Source organism: Xenopus tropicalis, chromosome 7, assembly GCF_000004195.4.
Source record: "Xenopus tropicalis strain Nigerian chromosome 7, UCB_Xtro_10.0, whole genome shotgun sequence".
Classification (NCBI taxonomy): Eukaryota; Metazoa; Chordata; class Amphibia; order Anura; family Pipidae; genus Xenopus; species Xenopus tropicalis.
The window spans coordinates 3,892,899-3,909,927 of record NC_030683.2 but is presented as its reverse complement, the minus strand read 5'-3'; the positions used below and the strand labels follow the sequence as shown (position 1 = coordinate 3,909,927).

General features: G+C 46.2%; 1 protein-coding gene across 2 annotated transcripts in view; it reads left to right on the top strand.

Annotated features, from left to right (window-relative positions):
- Positions 1 to 3,427: 3,427 nt before the first annotated feature.
- The window catches only part of ccdc186 (coiled-coil domain containing 186), a 57,826-nt gene continuing 44,224 nt past the window's right edge, over positions 3,428 to 17,029 (top strand). For both annotated transcript variants that reach the window (XM_031905516.1, XM_031905515.1), the window contains exon 1: positions 3,428 to 3,568. The gene's annotated coding sequence lies outside the window, so the exon portion shown is untranslated. The remainder of the gene's footprint in view (positions 3,569 to 17,029) is intronic.

Genomic DNA, 17,029 nt, shown 5'->3' with positions numbered 1-17,029 from the left:
TTTCCATTTTATTTAAGTGTCTTCTGCATGGCGGCGGGAAACCGGCCATTCTGTAGCATGAAGGTGTTTTAATTGTTGTTTAGCCCTGACATGGGAAGAGGGAGAGTATGGCTTATGGCAGGGGTAGGGAACCTTGGCTCTCTAGCTGTGATAAAACTACAAATCCCAGCAAGCATTTTCCTTAATTAACCATGACTGTGGCTGTCAGACTCCTGCAATGCATTGTGGGACTGGTAGTTCCATAACAGCTGGAGAGCCAAGGTTCCCTACCCCTGGCATATGGGAACAAGGGGGAAGGAGCAGAAAATGGCAGGTAAGGGAATAAAGGCGGCCATACCCCGCCAAGCCAGCAGGTCTTACATAGTAACATAGTAAGTTGGGTTGAAAAAAGACATACGGCCATCAAGTTCAACCATAATGCCTATATATAACCTGCCTAACTGCTAGTTGATCCAGAGGAAGGCAAAAATCCCATCTGAAGCCTCTCTTCTCCAAAGGTGGGCGATATAGGGAAAATAAAGGCCCCAGGGCCAAACGATCGAATTATAATGGGATCCAACTAAATCTTTTAACCATCTTTTAAATGGGTAGTTGGGTGGGGGTAATGGGCATATCAAAGGCTGGCCTCTATTTAAAAAGGGACAAAACTGACACACCTATTATAGTTAAAATATAACTTTTACTTCTAAGTAATTAAAACACTTAAAATAGATAAAATAGAAAGTGTTTTAATTACTTAGAAGTAAAAGTTATATTTTAACTATAATAGGTGTGCCAGTTTTGTCTCTTTGTGTCTATAACACGATATACTACATGTCAAAACCCTAAATACTGTGCACCCAAAACAGATCACTGTAGTGCGAGGTTCTCTATAATTTATACATATCTATTTAAAAAGGGGCTGATCAGCCATGGAATGAGTCAGGGAAGGGAGGTATTATGGGGTTGCCACCCTTACAGATTTATCGCCATTTATGTTGTGGGGAAATTAATAATACTGGAACAAGCCCTAGCTGTCGATTTGGTGGCTAGGTTGGTCAAATATGGGCTGGGTAGCACTGGCAATACCAGGTAGTTAGTAGAGCAGTCAGAGGCCCCAACGACAGGACAGATTTGTGGTGAGGCCACACAGGCCCGGGCCTAAGGTGGCACAAATTTAGGGATATGGTTGCCAGCCCAATTTTCTGAAGGGTTATCCGGGTCAAAACCTCCTGCCCGGTTTCCCAAGTTAGGAAAACCGGGCAGGACTCAGGCTGATCGCCGCATCATGCCACCCAGCCGCACCTAAACTTCGCTTGCATAGGGAGCACTGGGAAGAGAATGCACAGAAAACTTCAGCCCGTCCTGTCCCCAGTGCTCTGTGCGCTGAATGGATGCAATACTCCAAGATAATCAAATACACAGTCGACAACTTGGAGTTCCCTAATATCACTGGCTAGGACCATTTTATATTATGCAAAGAAAGCGATAATATAAAACTGGATGGGAAGCAACGGTCCCTCAGCGAAAATATGGCAGACCCCTATCAACTCATCCCTCCTCTCCATCAGACTCACATAGGAAGCTTGTGGCTGCCCTTAAATCCAAACCAGTGGACATGTAACCCTAGTACAAAGTACAGAGTATGATAATATTATTATTATGGAAAGCCACAGTATGTAAACTTGATATGTGTCACAACTACTGTGTATTTCCGTTGCTCCCTCTCCTCCCTATCTTTTTCCTCTTTCTTTAAGCTATACTAAAACAATAAAAATTATACTTTAAATTTTTTTTTTTAAAAATGGATGCGATACTGAGGGGAGGGCGGCCTATGGGCACCGTCATTACAAACCGGCACTGTCCAATGAAGAGACCAGCAAAAGTTAATACCCTGCGGTGACAAGGCTGACAGTATAGGGCCTGGCACACCCCAGTACAGGTATGGGACCCGTTATCCAGAATGCTCGAGACCTGGGGTTTTCAAGATAAGGGGTCTTTCCATAATTAGGATCTCCTACCTTAAGTCTGTGAAAAAAAATTATTTAAACAGTAATTAAACCCAATAGGATTATTTTGACTCCAATAAGGGTTAATTATATCTTAGTTGGGATCAAGTACAGGTACTGTTTTATTATTACAGAGAAAAGGGAATCATTTAACCATGAAATAAACCCAATAGGGCTGTTCTGCCCCCAATAAGGGGTAATTATATCTTAGTTGGGATCAAGTACAGGTACTGTTTTATTATTACAGAGAAAAGGGAATCATTTAACCATGAAATAAACCCAATAGGGCTGTTCTGCCCCCAATAAGGGGTAATTATATCTTAGTTGGGATCAAGTACAGGTACTGTTTTATTATTACAGAGAAAAGGGAATCATTTAACCATGAAATAAACCCAATAGGGCTGTTCTGCCCCAATAAGGGGTAATTATATCTTAGTTGGGATCAAGTACAGGTACTGTTTTATTATTACAGAGAAAAGGGAATCATTTAACCATGAAATAAACCCAATAGGGCTGTTCTGCCCCAATAAGGGGTAATTATATCTTAGTTGGGATCAAGTACAGGTACTGTTTTATTATTACAGAGAAAAGGGAATCATTTAACCATTAAATAAACCCAATAGGGCTGTTCTGCCCCCAATAAGGGGTAATTATATCTTAGTTGGGATCAAGTACAGGTACTGTTTTATTATTACAGAGAAAAGGGAATCATTTAACCATGAAATAAACCCAATAGGGCTGTTCTGCCCCAATAAGGGGTAATTATATCTTAGTTGGGATCAAGTACAGGTACTGTTTTATTATTACAGAGAAAAGGGAATCATTTAACCATGAAATAAACCCAATAGGGCTGTTCTGCCCCAATAAGGGGTAATTATATCTTAGTTGGGATCAAGTACAGGTACTGTTTTATTATTACAGAGAAAAGGGAATCATTTAACCATGAAATAAACCCAATAGGGCTGTTCTGCCCCAATAAGGGGTAATTATATCTTAGTTGGGATCAACTACAAGGTAGTTTTATTATAACAGAGGAAACCAGAGGAAATTATTTAATTAAAATGGAGTCTGTGGAAGATGACCTTACAGTAATTTGGAACTTTCTGGATAATGGGTTTCTGGATAAGGGGTCTGATACCTGTACTACCCTGTGTGTACCCTACCAGGAGTTGAGACCAATTTGACTGAGCCTGAAGTGTGTCAAGCGGTATCAGTTATACATATGCCTGCCACACACATAATATAGTTATAGAATAGTGGAATAATATAACAGGGAGATTGAAGGCTTTTTGTGCTGCTGACCTTTATCTCCCTTTCTAGACTGCAGCTCACTCAGGAGTTCCTCTCACGCCCCCAGCAGGGAAGTGGTTAATCTGCAGTCACCTTGCAGGGGCGGGGGAAGGTGTGCTCTGACGTCACAGGTAGGGAGCCGGTGATTGGTTGAACCCCGTGCGGCCGCTGACGGCATGGCGGCCATCTTTGTTGATGTGTCAGTGAGTGCTGCTGCGATGGATCCGCAGTGAGCGGCCGAGCCGGGACTGGAAAGCCCCAAGGGGGAAACGGGAAAGGGAAACCCGAAGGTACCAGGCGCTTAACAGCTTTATACCCGCGTTTGTGCTTGTGTTGCCGTCCGGTTTTGTCTGAGACACCACAGGGCTGAGTGTGTATTAGAGACACTATACGGCTCACTGTGTGAGAGAGAGATACCATAGGGCTCACTGTGTGAGAGAGAGATACCATAGGGCTCACTGTGTGAGAGAGAGATACCATAGGGCTCACTGTGTGAGAGAGATACCATAGGGCTCACTGTGTGAGAGAGAGATACCATAGGGCTCACTGTGTGAGAGAGAGATACCATAGGGCTCACTGTGTGAGAGAGAGATACCATAGGGCTCACTGTGAGAGAGAGAGATACCATAGGGCTCACTGTGTGAGAGAGAGATACCATAGGGCTCACTGTGTGAGAGAGAGATACCATAGGGCTCACTGTGTGAGAGAGATACCATAGGGCTCACTGTGTGAGAGAGAGATACCATAGGGCTCACTGTGAGAGAGAGAGATACCATAGGGCTCACTGTGTGAGAGAGAGATACCATAGGGCTCACTGTGTGAGAGAGAGATACCATAGGGCTCACTGTGAGAGAGAGAGATACCATAGGGCTCACTGTGTGAGAGAGAGATACCATAGGGCTCACTGTGAGAGAGAGATACCATAGGGCTCACTGTGTGAGAGAGATACCATAGGGCTCACTGTGTGTGAGAGAGATACCATAGGGCTCACTGTGTGTGAGAGAGATACCATAGGGCTCACTGTGTGTGAGAGAGATACCATAGGGCTCACTGTGTGAGAGAGAGATACCATAGGGCTCACTGTGTGAGAGAGATACCATAGGGCTCACTGTGTGAGAGAGAGATACCATAGGGCTCACTGTGTGTGAGAGAGATACCATAGGGCCTCACTGTGTGAGAGAGAGATACCATAGGGCTCACTGTGTGTGAGAGAGATACCATAGGGCTCACTGTGTGAGAGAGAGATACCATAGGGCTCACTGTGTGTGAGAGAGATACCATAGGGCTCACTGTGTGAGAGAGAGATACCATAGGGCTCACTGTGTGAGAGAGAGATACCATAGGGCTCACTGTGTGAGAGAGAGATACCATAGGGCTCACTGTGTGAGAGAGAGATACCATAGGGCTCACTGTGTGAGAGAGATACCATAGGGCTCACTGTGTGAGAGAGATACCATAGGGCTCACTGTGTGAGAGAGAGATACCATAGGGCTTCACTGTGTGAGAGAGAGATACCATAGGGCTCACTGTGTGAGAGAGATACCATAGGGCTCACTGTGTGAGAGAGATACCATAGGGCTCACTGTGTGAGAGAGAGATACCATAGGGCTCACTGTGTGTGAAGAAGAGATACCATAGGGCTCACTGTGTGAGAGAGAGATACCATAGGGCTCACTGTGTGTGAGAGAGATACCATAGGGCTCACTGTGTGAGAAGAGATACCCATAGGGCTCACTGTGTAGAGAGAGATACCAAGGCCACTGTGTGAGAGAGAGATACCATAGGGCTCACTGTGTGAGGAGAGATACCATAGGGCTCACTGTGAGAGAGAGAGATACCATAGGGCTCACTGTGTGAGAGAGATACCATAGGCTCATGTGAGAGAGAGAGATACCATAGGGCTCACTGTGTGAGAGAGATACCATAGGGCTCACTGTGGTGAGAGAGATACCATAGGGCTCACTGTGTGTGAGGAGAGATACCATAGGCTCACTGTGTGAGAGAGATACCATAGGGCTCACTGTGTGAGAGAGATACCATAGGGCTCACTGTGTGAGAGAGATACCATAGGGCTCACTGTGTGAGAGAGAGATACCATAGGGCTCACTGTGTGAGAAGAGATACCATAGGGCTCACTGTGTGAGAGAGATACCATAGGCTCACTGTGTGAGAGAGATACCATAGGGCTCACTGTGTGTGAGAGAGATACCATAGGGCTCACTGTGTGAGAGAGATACCATAGGGCTCACTGTGTGAGAGAGATACCATAGGGCTCACTGTGTGAGAGAGATACCATAGGGCTCACTGTGTGAGAGAGATACCATAGGGCTCACTGTGTGAGAGAGATACCATAGGGCTCACTGTGTGAGAGAGAGATACCATAGGGCTCACTGTGTGAGAGAGAGATACCATAGGGCTCACTGTGAGAGAGAGAGAGATACCATAGGGCTCACTGTGTGAGAGAGAGATTACCATAGGGCTCACTGTGTGAGAGAGAGATACCATAGGGCTCACTGTGTGAGAGAGATACCATAGGGCTCACTGTGAGAGAGAGAGATACCCATAGGGCTCACTGTGAGAGAGAGAGATACCATAGGGCTCACTGTGAGAGAGAGAGATACCATAGGGCTCACTGTGTGAGAGAGAGATACCATAGGGCTCACTGTGTGAGAGAGAGATACCATAGGGCTCACTGTGTGAGAGAGAGATACCATAGGGCTCACTGTGTGAGAGAGATACCATTAGGGCTCACTGTGTGAGAGAGAGATACCATAGGGCTCACTGTGAGAGAGAGAGATACCATAGGGCTCACTGTGTGAGAGAGAGATACCATAGGGCTCACTGTGTGAGAGAGATACCATAGGGCTCACTGTGTGAGAGAGATACCATAGGGCTCACTGTGGTGAGAGAGATACCATAGGGCTCACTGTGTGTGAGAGAGATACCATAGGGCTCACTGTGTGAGAGAGATACCATAGGCTCACTGGTGAGAGAGATACCATAGGGCTCACTGTGTGAGAGAGAGATACCATAGGGCTCACTGTGTGAGAGAGAGATACCATAGGGCCTCACTGTGTGAGAGAGATACCATAGGCTCCACTGTGTGTGAGAGAGATACCATAGGGCTCACTGTGTGAGAGAGAGATACCATAGGGCTCACTGTGTGAGAGAGAGATACCATAGGGCTCACTGTGTTGAGAGAGAGATACCATAGGGCTCACTGTGTGAGAGAGATTACCATAGGGCTCACTGTGTGAGAGAGATACATAGGCTCCTGTGTGAGAGAGATACATAGGGCTCACTGTGTGAGAGAGATACCATAGGGCTCACTGTGTGAGAGATACCATAGGGCTCACTGTGTGAGAGAGATACCATAGGGCTCACTGTGGAGAGAGAGATTACCATAGGGCTCACTGTGTGAGAGAGAGATACCATAGGGCTCACTGTGTCAGAGAGATACCATAGGGCTCACTGTGTTGAGAGAAGATACCATAGGGCTCACTGTGTGAGAGAGATTGATACCATTAGGGCTCACTGTTGAGAGAGAGATACCATAGGCTCACTGTGTGAGAGATACCATAGGGCTCACTGTGTGAGAGAGATACCATAGGGCTCACTGTGTGAGAGAGAGATACCATAGGGCTCACTGTGTGAGAGAGAGATACCATAGGGCTCACTGTGTGAGAGAGATACCATAGGGCTCACTGTGTGAGAGAGAGATACCATAGGGCTCACAGAGAGAGATACCATAGGGCTCACTGTGTGAGAGAGATACCATAGGGCTCACTGAGAGAGATACCATAGGGCTCACTGTGTGAGAGAGATACCATAGGGCTCACTGTGTGTGAGAGATACCATAGGGCTCACTGTGTGAGAGATACCATAGGGCTCACTGTGTGAGAGAGAGATACCATAGGGCTCACCTCACTGTGTGAGAGAGACCACCATAGGGCTCACTGTGTGAGAGAGATACCATAGGGCTCACTGTGTGAGAGAGATACCATAGGGCTCACTGTGTGTGAGAGAGATACCATAGGGCTCACTGTGTGAGAGAGATACCATAGGGCTCACTGTGTGAGAGAGAAAGGGCCCTGGAGAGGATACCATAGGGCTCACTGTGTGAGAGAGATACCATAGGGCTCACTGTGTGAGAGAGATACCATAGGGCTCACTGTGTGAGAGAGATACCATAGGGCTCACTGTGAGAGAGAGAGATACCATAGGGCTCACTGTGTGAGGAGAGATACCATAGGGCTCACTGTGTGAGAGAGAGATACCATAGGGCTCACTGTGTGAGAGAGATACCATAGGGCTCACTGTGAGGAGAGAGAGATACCATAGGGCTCACTGTGTGAGAGAGATACCATAGGGCTCACTGTGTGAGAGAGATACCATAGGGCTCACTGTGTGAGAGAGATACCATAGGGCTCACTGTTGAGAGAGAAGAGATACCATAGGGCTCACTGTGTGAGAGAGATACCATAGGGCTCACTGTGTGAGGAGAGATACCATAGGGCTCACTGTGAGAGAGAGAGATACCATAGGGCTCACTGTGTGAGAGAGATACCATAGGGCTCACTGTGTTGAGAGAGATACCATAGGGCTCACTGTGTGAGAGAGATACCATAGGGCTCACTGTGTGAGAGAGAGATACCATAGGGCTCACTGTGTGAGAGAGAGATACCATAGGGCTCACTGTGAGAGAGAGATACCATAGGGCTCACTGTGTGAGAGAGATACCATAGGGCTCACTGTGAGAGATACCATAGGGCTCACTGTGTGAGAGAGATACCATAGGGCTCACTGTGTGAGAGAGATACTGTGTGAGAGAGATACCATTAGAGAGATACCATAGGGCTCACTGTGTGAGAGAGATACCATAGGGCTCACTGTGTGAGAGAGATACCATAGGGCTCACTGTGTGAGAGAGAGTAGGGCTCACTGTGGAGAGAGATACCATAGGGCTCACTGTGTGAGAGAGAGATACCATAGGCTCACTGTGTGAGAGAGGATACCATAGGGCTCACTGTGTTGAGAGAGATACCATAGGCCTCACTGTGAGAGAGAGATACCATAGGGCTCACTGTGTGAGAGAGATACCATAGGGCTCACTGTGTGAGAGAGATACCATAGGGCTCACTGTGTGAGAGAGATACCATAGGGCTCACTGTGAGAGAGAGAGATACCATAGGGCTCACTGTGTGAGAGAGAGATACCATAGGGCTCACTGTGTGAGAGAGAGATACCATAGGGCTCACTGTGTGAGAGAGAGATACCATAGGGCTCACTGTGTGAGAGAGATACCATAGGGCTCACTGTGTGAGAGAGATACCATAGGGCTCACTGTGTGAGAGAGATACCATAGGGCTCACTGTGTGAGAGAGGATACCATAGGGCTCACTGTGTGAGAGAGATACCATAGGGCTCACTGTGTGGAGAGAGATACCATAGGGCTCACTGTGTGAGAGAGAGATACCATAGGGCTCACTGTGTGAGAGAGAGATACCATAGGGCTCACTGTGTGAGAGAGATACCATAGGGCTCACTGTGTGAGAGAGAGATACCATAGGGCTCACTGTGGTTGAGAGAGATACCATAGGGCTCACTGGTGTGAGAGAGAGATACCATAGGGCTCACTGTGTGGAAGAGATACCATAGGGCTCACTGTGTGAGAGAGAGATACCATAGGGCTCACTGTGTGAGAGAGAGATACCATAGGGCTCACTGTGTGCGAGATACCATTAGGCCCTTGAGAGGATTACCATAGGGCTCACTGTGTGAGAGAGAGATACCATAGGGCTCACTGTGTGAGAGAGAGATACCATAGGGCTCACTGTGTGAGACGAGATACCATAGGGCTCACTGTGTGAGAGAGAGCTACCATAGGGCTCACTGTGTGAGGAGAGATACCATAGGGCTCACTGTGTGAGAGAGATACCATAGGGCTCACTGTGTGTGAGAGAGATACCATAGGGCTCACTGTGTGAGAGAGATACCATAGGGCTCACTGAGTGTGAGAGAGATACCATAGGGCTCACTGGTGAGAGAGATACCATAGGGCTCACTGTGTGAAGAGAGAGATACCATAGGCTCACTGTGTGAGAGAGAGATACCTAGGGCTCACTGTGTGAGAGAGAGATACCATAGGGCTCACTGTGTGAGAGAAGAATACCATAGGGCTCACGTGTGAGAGGAGATACCATAGGGCTCACTGTGTGAGAGAGAGATACCATAGGGCTCACTGTGTGAGAGAGAGATACCATAGGGCTCACTGTGTGAGAGAGAGATACATAGGCTCACTGTGTGAGAGAGAGATACCATAGGGCTCACTGTGTGAGAGAGAGTACCATAGGGCTCACTGTGTGAGAGAGAGATACCATAGGGCTCACTGTGTGAGAGAGAGATACCATAGGGCTCACTGTGTGAGAGAGAGATACCATAGGGCTCACTGTGTGAGAGAGAGATACCATAGGGCTCACTGTGTGAGAATAGGGGGGAGAGATACCATAGGGCTCACTGTGTGAGAGAGATACCATAGGGCTCACTGTGTTGAGAGAGATACCATAGGGCTCACTGTGTGAGAGAGATACCATAGGGCTCACTGTGTGAGAGAGATACCATAGGGCTCACTGTGTAAGAGAGAGAGACCATAGGGCTCACTGTGTGAGAGAGATACCGTAGGGCTCACTGTGTGAGAGAGAGATACCGTAGGGCTCACTGTGTGAGAGAGAGATACCGTAGGGCTCACTGTGTGAGAGAGAGATACCGTAGGGCTCACTGTGTGAGAGAGAGATACCGTAGGGCTCGCTGTGTGAGAGAGATACCGTAGGGCTCACTGTGTGAGAGAGATACCGTAGGGCTGGCTGCGTATGAGAGAGCACAGAGTTTCTGAGTGGGTTCTTGCTTGCATGTCATTCAGAGCAGGTAACCCAGAAGCCCTGGGCCCTGTGCGTATGTGAGTGACACCCCTCCGTGAGTGAGACAAGTGGTCTGGTTGTGGGTGACACTGTGCGGTTGAATGTGTAACACTATTAGATGTTTTGGTTCTTCTAACAAAAATGTGGAGCAGTGATAGTGCCTTGTCATTGTAGCCAAGGTCGGCTCCACTGCAGTTTATTAGTCCTTTACAGTCTCCTTGTAACCCTGGCGCTATCACATATGCACATACATCCCTGCACGGTTGTACGCACACAGCCTGACAATGTCACAAGTGTGCGCACAGGTCTCTCCCTATAAGCCACATACACAATGTCAACAGTCGCACAGCACCAGATGATGGGGATGTTGGTCTCAAACAAAAAATATGTAGAGTTTTTTCTTATCCTGACCTGTTTTGAGTAGTGTTAGGGTGAAGACAACTTTGTTGCGGCTACTAAATGTCCCCCGGACACTCTATTCTACTTCCGACATCTTAGAAACTAAAGTAACTTCTTTATTTGTTTTAACTGTTATTTACTTTCCAACTATGGTCACTCGCAAGGATACGTGGGCAAGGGAGTTACAGAGCCTTTGAAGGTCGCTGGTGAAGAAAGTGTCTGTGCCCCAGAGTCATTTAGCAGTGTGCCCTCCTGTGTGAGTGTGCCCTCCTGTGTGAGTGTGCCCTCCTGTGTGAGTGTGCCCTCCTGTGAGTGCACCAGGTGAATGGTTCGGGTGCTTAGGGCTAACAGTGCAGCAGAAGTGCTAGTATAATAACAGACTGCATGGTGCTTTACTCTGTATTTTGTCGAGAACTCCCGGCATAATGGAGGTCTGTACAGTGGAAACAGAGCGGCCTTGTATATTGTGCATAGTTGGGGAAAGCATTTATAGAGGCACAAAGTGCAGCTGCGCTACGGCACATTCCAGCCGGCTGGGCAAGGCAGTTTTACCATTGCGTAGCTGCACCGGTGCATTAAGGTGCGCAGTGTCGTTTTAGGGGTGTATTGGTTAACATTGGAGGCATCACCGCTGATGTTGCCCATAGCAACCAGTCAGATCTTTGCTTTTGTTTTCTAGCTTGTAGCTGGCCCTTTAAATGTAATTGCTGATTGGTTGCTATGGGCAACATCGCCGGTGATGTTTGTCTCCAATGTTAATAAATACAACCCATTGGCAGGCCAAGAATTTGCCCCGAAGCACCAAACAGCTGATGTGTCTGCACTCGGGGCCATTGCCTCGGCCTGGGTGCAGGGATACGGAGCGGATTTTGGCACCAAAATGCATAATTAAGTGTTTCCATGCCGATATCCCCTCTGTGTCCCTTCACCAGTGTTTTTGCAGTGGTATAGAACATTTAGCAGTGTGCTAAAAAATCAGAATATGTTGTTGACTACCATGCAACCTTACCCAGGATCGAATATTTCCCATTGTTGATATTTAAAGCTTAGTTGCCATCATTTCTGCCTATTTCCCCCCTCTATTCAGCTCAGCCCATACAATATACCCTAATACCCCCTTCCTGCTCCAAGCATGTTATAGGTGTGTGAATAGCTGTGTTTTACTCCCATGAGTCATTTATTGTTTTCTAGATACACAACTGCCCAGGGTTTATTGTCCTTGTAATTGGTATATGGTGATGTGTTTTGTCTCATTTTCTTTTCCTTTCAAAATTCCCCTTGATGTTCTGGAAATGTAAAGTTTCCCTGCAGCTCCTTAGTGACATCCTTGGCCTCATTTTTTCTCGTAACGTAAACAGTTCCTTGAAATTCTAATGAGATATGGGTATAGAACACCCTGTGCCTTGCTTTTAAGGAACCCAGTTTCAAGTTGTTCCCCAGCCCTTATGGCCCCAAAAGATTCCTAGAGTTTAGAGTTGGCATTGGACTGCAGTAGCTGGAGGGCCATGCCCAAATTACAATCATTTCTCCATTAATCTATGCCCCCCCCCCCCCATCTCCAAGACTGGCCCTGCCTATTGGAGTGTTTGTGATATGGTCCTTCACTGCGTATTCCCTATATAACTCATACCAAGTGTAAATGTGCCCATACACATGAAGATCCACTCGCTTGGCAAGGTCACCCAAGCGAGTGCATCTTCTAAAATCCCCACCTATGGGTGGGCGATATCGGGGCACATGTAGGCTAATGCTATCGTTTGGGGCCAAACAGTCGAATTATAATGGGGGCAGTCGGTTCGGGGACGGGGTTGCGGTCCCCAATCCAACTAAATCTTTCAACCTTCCCGATCGATATCAGGCCAGATATCGGTCAGGCATGCCCCTCGTTCCTGCCCCTACATGGGCTGATAAGCTGCCGAATTGCAGCTACAATTGGCCTGTGTATGGGGACCTTAAGACACGCTATCTGCTTTTTTCTTAGGGCTCTGGCACACGGGGAGATTAGTCGCCCGCGACAAATCTCCCTGTTCGCGGGCGACTAATCTCCTCGAATTGCCATCCCACTGGTGACAATGTAAGTCGTCGGTGGGATGGCACACGCTGCGCAGGCGATTTCGGCAAATCGATTTGCCAAAATCGCGCCACCGTGTGTGCCATCCCACCGACGACTTACATTGTCACCGGTGGGATGGCAACTGATGGCAACACGGGGAGATTAGTCGCCTGCGAACAGGGTGATTTGTCGCGGGCGACTAATCTCCCCGTGTGCCAGAGCCCTTATGGAGTTTAGTGGGAAGCCGCAGAGATAGTTGCTATGTGTCAGGCATAGTGACCTTTGGAGATATTATGAACTAGTGCAGTGATTACAAGCTTCCTGGATAATTAAATCCAGTATCTTATCAAGGGCCGTGTACAGTAAATAATTACATTGTTTACACACTCTCTATTCCACATTGTTTTCACAGCACCCACAGGCATTATGGAACATACAGTATAGTCTCTGTACCATTAACCTGAGCTTGATATCACGCTCTCTCTCTATGTGTGTATGTGTGTGTGTGTGTGTATGTATATATATATATATATATATAATATATATCGCTAAACCCCCACTATGAAGGGTTCAATGCAAAATTGTGCAATGGGCCCAATGAATGTCTTAATGGTTTTTTCAGTTTGCATTTTGTCTTCCTTTTATATTATTTGCAGATTTTTAATTACTTTAGTTTGTGTTCAGCAGCTCTCCTGTTTGAAGTTTCAGCAGCTGTTGGTTGCTAGGATCCAAATTACCTTAGCAACCAGGGTGTGGTTTGAATGAAAGACTAGAGGAACACTTGAATAGACAAATAATTACTAAAACGTAGCAATAACAAGCTGTAGTTTCACAAAGCAAATGATTCAAAAAAAATAAATAATTAAGACCAATTTAAAAGTTGCTTAGGATTGGAGATTAACTTAAAGCTGAACCATCACTTTAAAACCAGAGTTTCAGTAAAAGACCAACAATTGCATTGTGTTGGGTATTAAATGGGTCATATTATGTTTTATTACTGGCTAGGCTGGGCAGTGCTTTGATTGGCTGCCCTCCTTTTTTTTTTTTTTTTTTTGTAACAAGGATGCTGACTAGGGGGCAGATTCATTAAAACACGAGTTCGAATCCCGAATGGGAAAAATTCGGATTGGATACGTTAATATCTGAAGATCGCAAATATCACGAAAATGCTTACGAAAAAATCGTATTAGTCACAATAATATCGTGTTGGCGATCTGAAAGTCACGGAATTTTCGTACCGAACGATTGTAAACAGCGGAAAAACCTTTCCGATTTTTTCACGCAAGCGTATTAAAAAGTCGCGGGGGTGTCCGAAAAAGTTGTTCGAACTCCGAGCGTTCATGTCTTAATAAATCTGCACAGTAGGCTTGGAGGCAAATGTTGGGCCCCAGTGATTATAGCTACTTTCCTGAGACCTTAGGCGGAAGAAGAAGAAGGAAAATAGATAGCATACGCTAATTAGGATTTGGAAGGGTTAAATGTGACCGCGTGAACACAGAAGTGGAAAATTTTCCGGCGCGCCGCAACATTTAACCTTTCCATCGGTTCGGTATTTGCCCGAATCCCTTACTATGGATTCGGGGATTTTAAAAACTGGGTTCGGTGCATCCCTACTTTAAAATCCGCATCACCTTTAATTTTGACATCAAATTTACAAGCCAATTCTAAAATGCTTTCCTCTGCATGATGGTTATCTTTGGGATACACATGGTTATATTTCGGGACACATTTAACCCAAGCATACTGTGAATGCTTTAGGCAAAATAAAATAAATTATATAGAAATAGAATGTTCCCTTTTCTGAGCAAAGCTAATACAGGTATAGGACCCGTTATTCAGAATGCTTGGGACCACGGATATTCCGGATAAGGGGTCTTTTCGTAATTTGGATCTCCGTATCTTAAGCTTTTTGTGCAGCGTAGGAACCGGCCCCTTCTGTCCGCGGCTCCGTGTCTGTGCCAGATTTCAGACGATGACATTAATGATAGACCTGAAAAGTCAAGAGAGAACAATGCACCTGTTTCATTTTTTCCATATTTTCCTGTAGGCTCAAGAATCATTAATGAGGCTCGGAAATTGTGTCAGCGAGCCCATTCATCACCTGACATACGGGCCTCGTGTTGTATTTGCTCAGCATTAGCCTGAGTTAACTCTGCACGGTCTCCTTGCCATAAGCCGACTCGTCCGGAAGTTACACGGAACTTTCCTCATTTCACGAGATGTTATTATTGTTATTTAGGGATGCGGCGATTCGGTTCCATGATTCTGGCCGAATCCTGTAAATCACGTGACGTTAAGATCCGCTCGCTTGTTGATGTCGCCAAGCGAGTGGATCTTCTCCCGTTATCCCCCACCTACTAATGGACGATATCGGGCGAATCCAGGCTAATTCGGTCATTTGGCCCTTGGGCCAAACGATTGAATTAAAACAACGGTAATAGGTGTAGTCGTTTCGGGGCTGATGCGGTCCCTGATCTGTCTAAAGGTGGCCATACACGGGCCAATTGTAGCTGCCGATATCAGTCCCTTAGACTGATTTGGCAGCTTATCGGCCCTTGTAGGGATACAAATGATAGGCCTGCCTGACCGACATCTGGCAGGTTAAAAAATCTAGTCGGATTGGGCAGGTTAAAAAACCAATAGGATCGGGGACCGCATTGGCTCGTTGATGCAGTCCCTGAACCGATTGCGCCTATTACCGGCATTTTAATTTATTGTTTGGCCTCAGGGCCAAATGACCGAATTAGCCTAGATTCGCCCGATATCGCCCACCAGTAGGTGGGGGATATCTGGAGAAGATCCGCTCATTTGGCGACTGGATCTTAACGTGTATGGTCACCTTAAAATTTTTAACCTGCCCGATCTATATCTGGCCGATTTCAGGCCCCTCGTTGGTGCCCCTACACGGGCTTATTAGCTGCCGAATCAGTCTAAAGGTCCCCATACACAGGCCAATTCTAGCTGCTGATATCGGTCCCTTGGACTGTTTCGGCAGCTTATCGGCCCATATAGGGGCAGAAACAACGGCTTTACCCGATCGATATCTGGCCTGAAATTGGCAGGTTTAAAGATTCAGTCAGATCGGGGTCCGCATTGGCTCATTGATGCAGTCCCCGAACCGACTGTGCCATTCCCGCCATTAGAGTTCAATCGTTTGGCCCCAGGGGCCAAATAAGCCTACATTTTCCTGATATTGCCCACCCGTCGCCAAGCGAGCGGATCTTAACGTGTATGGGCACCTTAAGGCTCCAATATCGGCAGCTAGAATCAGCCGTGTATGGCCACCTTTATTGTCATGTAAACACGGAAGTAGAAAAGTTTTCAAATCGTGCTGCGCACGGCGAAAATTTTTTTGCTGCCCATTTAACCCTTTCCAAATTCTAATTAGCATATGCTGATTTATGCTAATTATGATTCAGTTTGCCCGGGACTGCAGATCAGATATTTTAATTACTTTTAGGTACTTTCATCTTTTGGCATTACTGTTTCTTTAAACAAGGGTTTCTCTGTATAATAACAGTAATGGAAAAAGTATCCGATCTACTGTTGGGGTGATGTGGTGGGAACAAGCACAATTTTTATGATTGTTTGCACCCCATCAATGTAACAATAATTAGGAGATTTTATCAGATCGTCCTAAAATTGGTCATTTAATACAACAAAATCTGCTTGTGTATGGCCACCTAAAGTCAGATCAGATCAACACAGAGAAAAAAGCCAGTGTGGCCTTTAGTATTGCACTTTGTAGAGAAGTGGGTCATTAGAGCATAACAAGTGGTTTGAAGAGTACTTGGCTATAAGTTCAGAGATGTAGGGTGGGGCAGAGGTTTGAATGGCTTTGAACGTCTGGGTCAGTAGCCAAGGGAGCAGGTACATCTCCCCAACAGGGACAACATGATACTCCATTGTGATTTGAATGGAGATAAAACATGGACAAAAAAATGCCAGGAGAATGGAGAAACTGGGAGAGGAGAAGAACTACTGAGTGATATGTTGAATTCAAAACAAATATGTCCATTAAAAGCCTTTTGTTTGTGAGAGAATGGAAATCAGACACAATAGGCTAAATATATTGCATTTCTCAGACAGGCGTAGCTTTAAAAGACTTGTTGAAGCGACAGTAACACCAAAAAATGAAATTGTTTTAAAGTAAAATATAATGTACTGTTGCCCTGAATGTGTATGGCCGGCTTTAGTGATCTGTTTCACTGGGGGTGGGGGGTGAAGTAGAATTAACATGACCTTAATGCTGGCCATACAAGTACATACACATTTTTGTTCAGTTATTGGTATGTCAATATGTGTATGTCAGCCCAGTGATCCTAACCAATTTCAGCTAGCCATATTTTTCATTTCCCAGGGTGCCACAGCCATGTGACCTG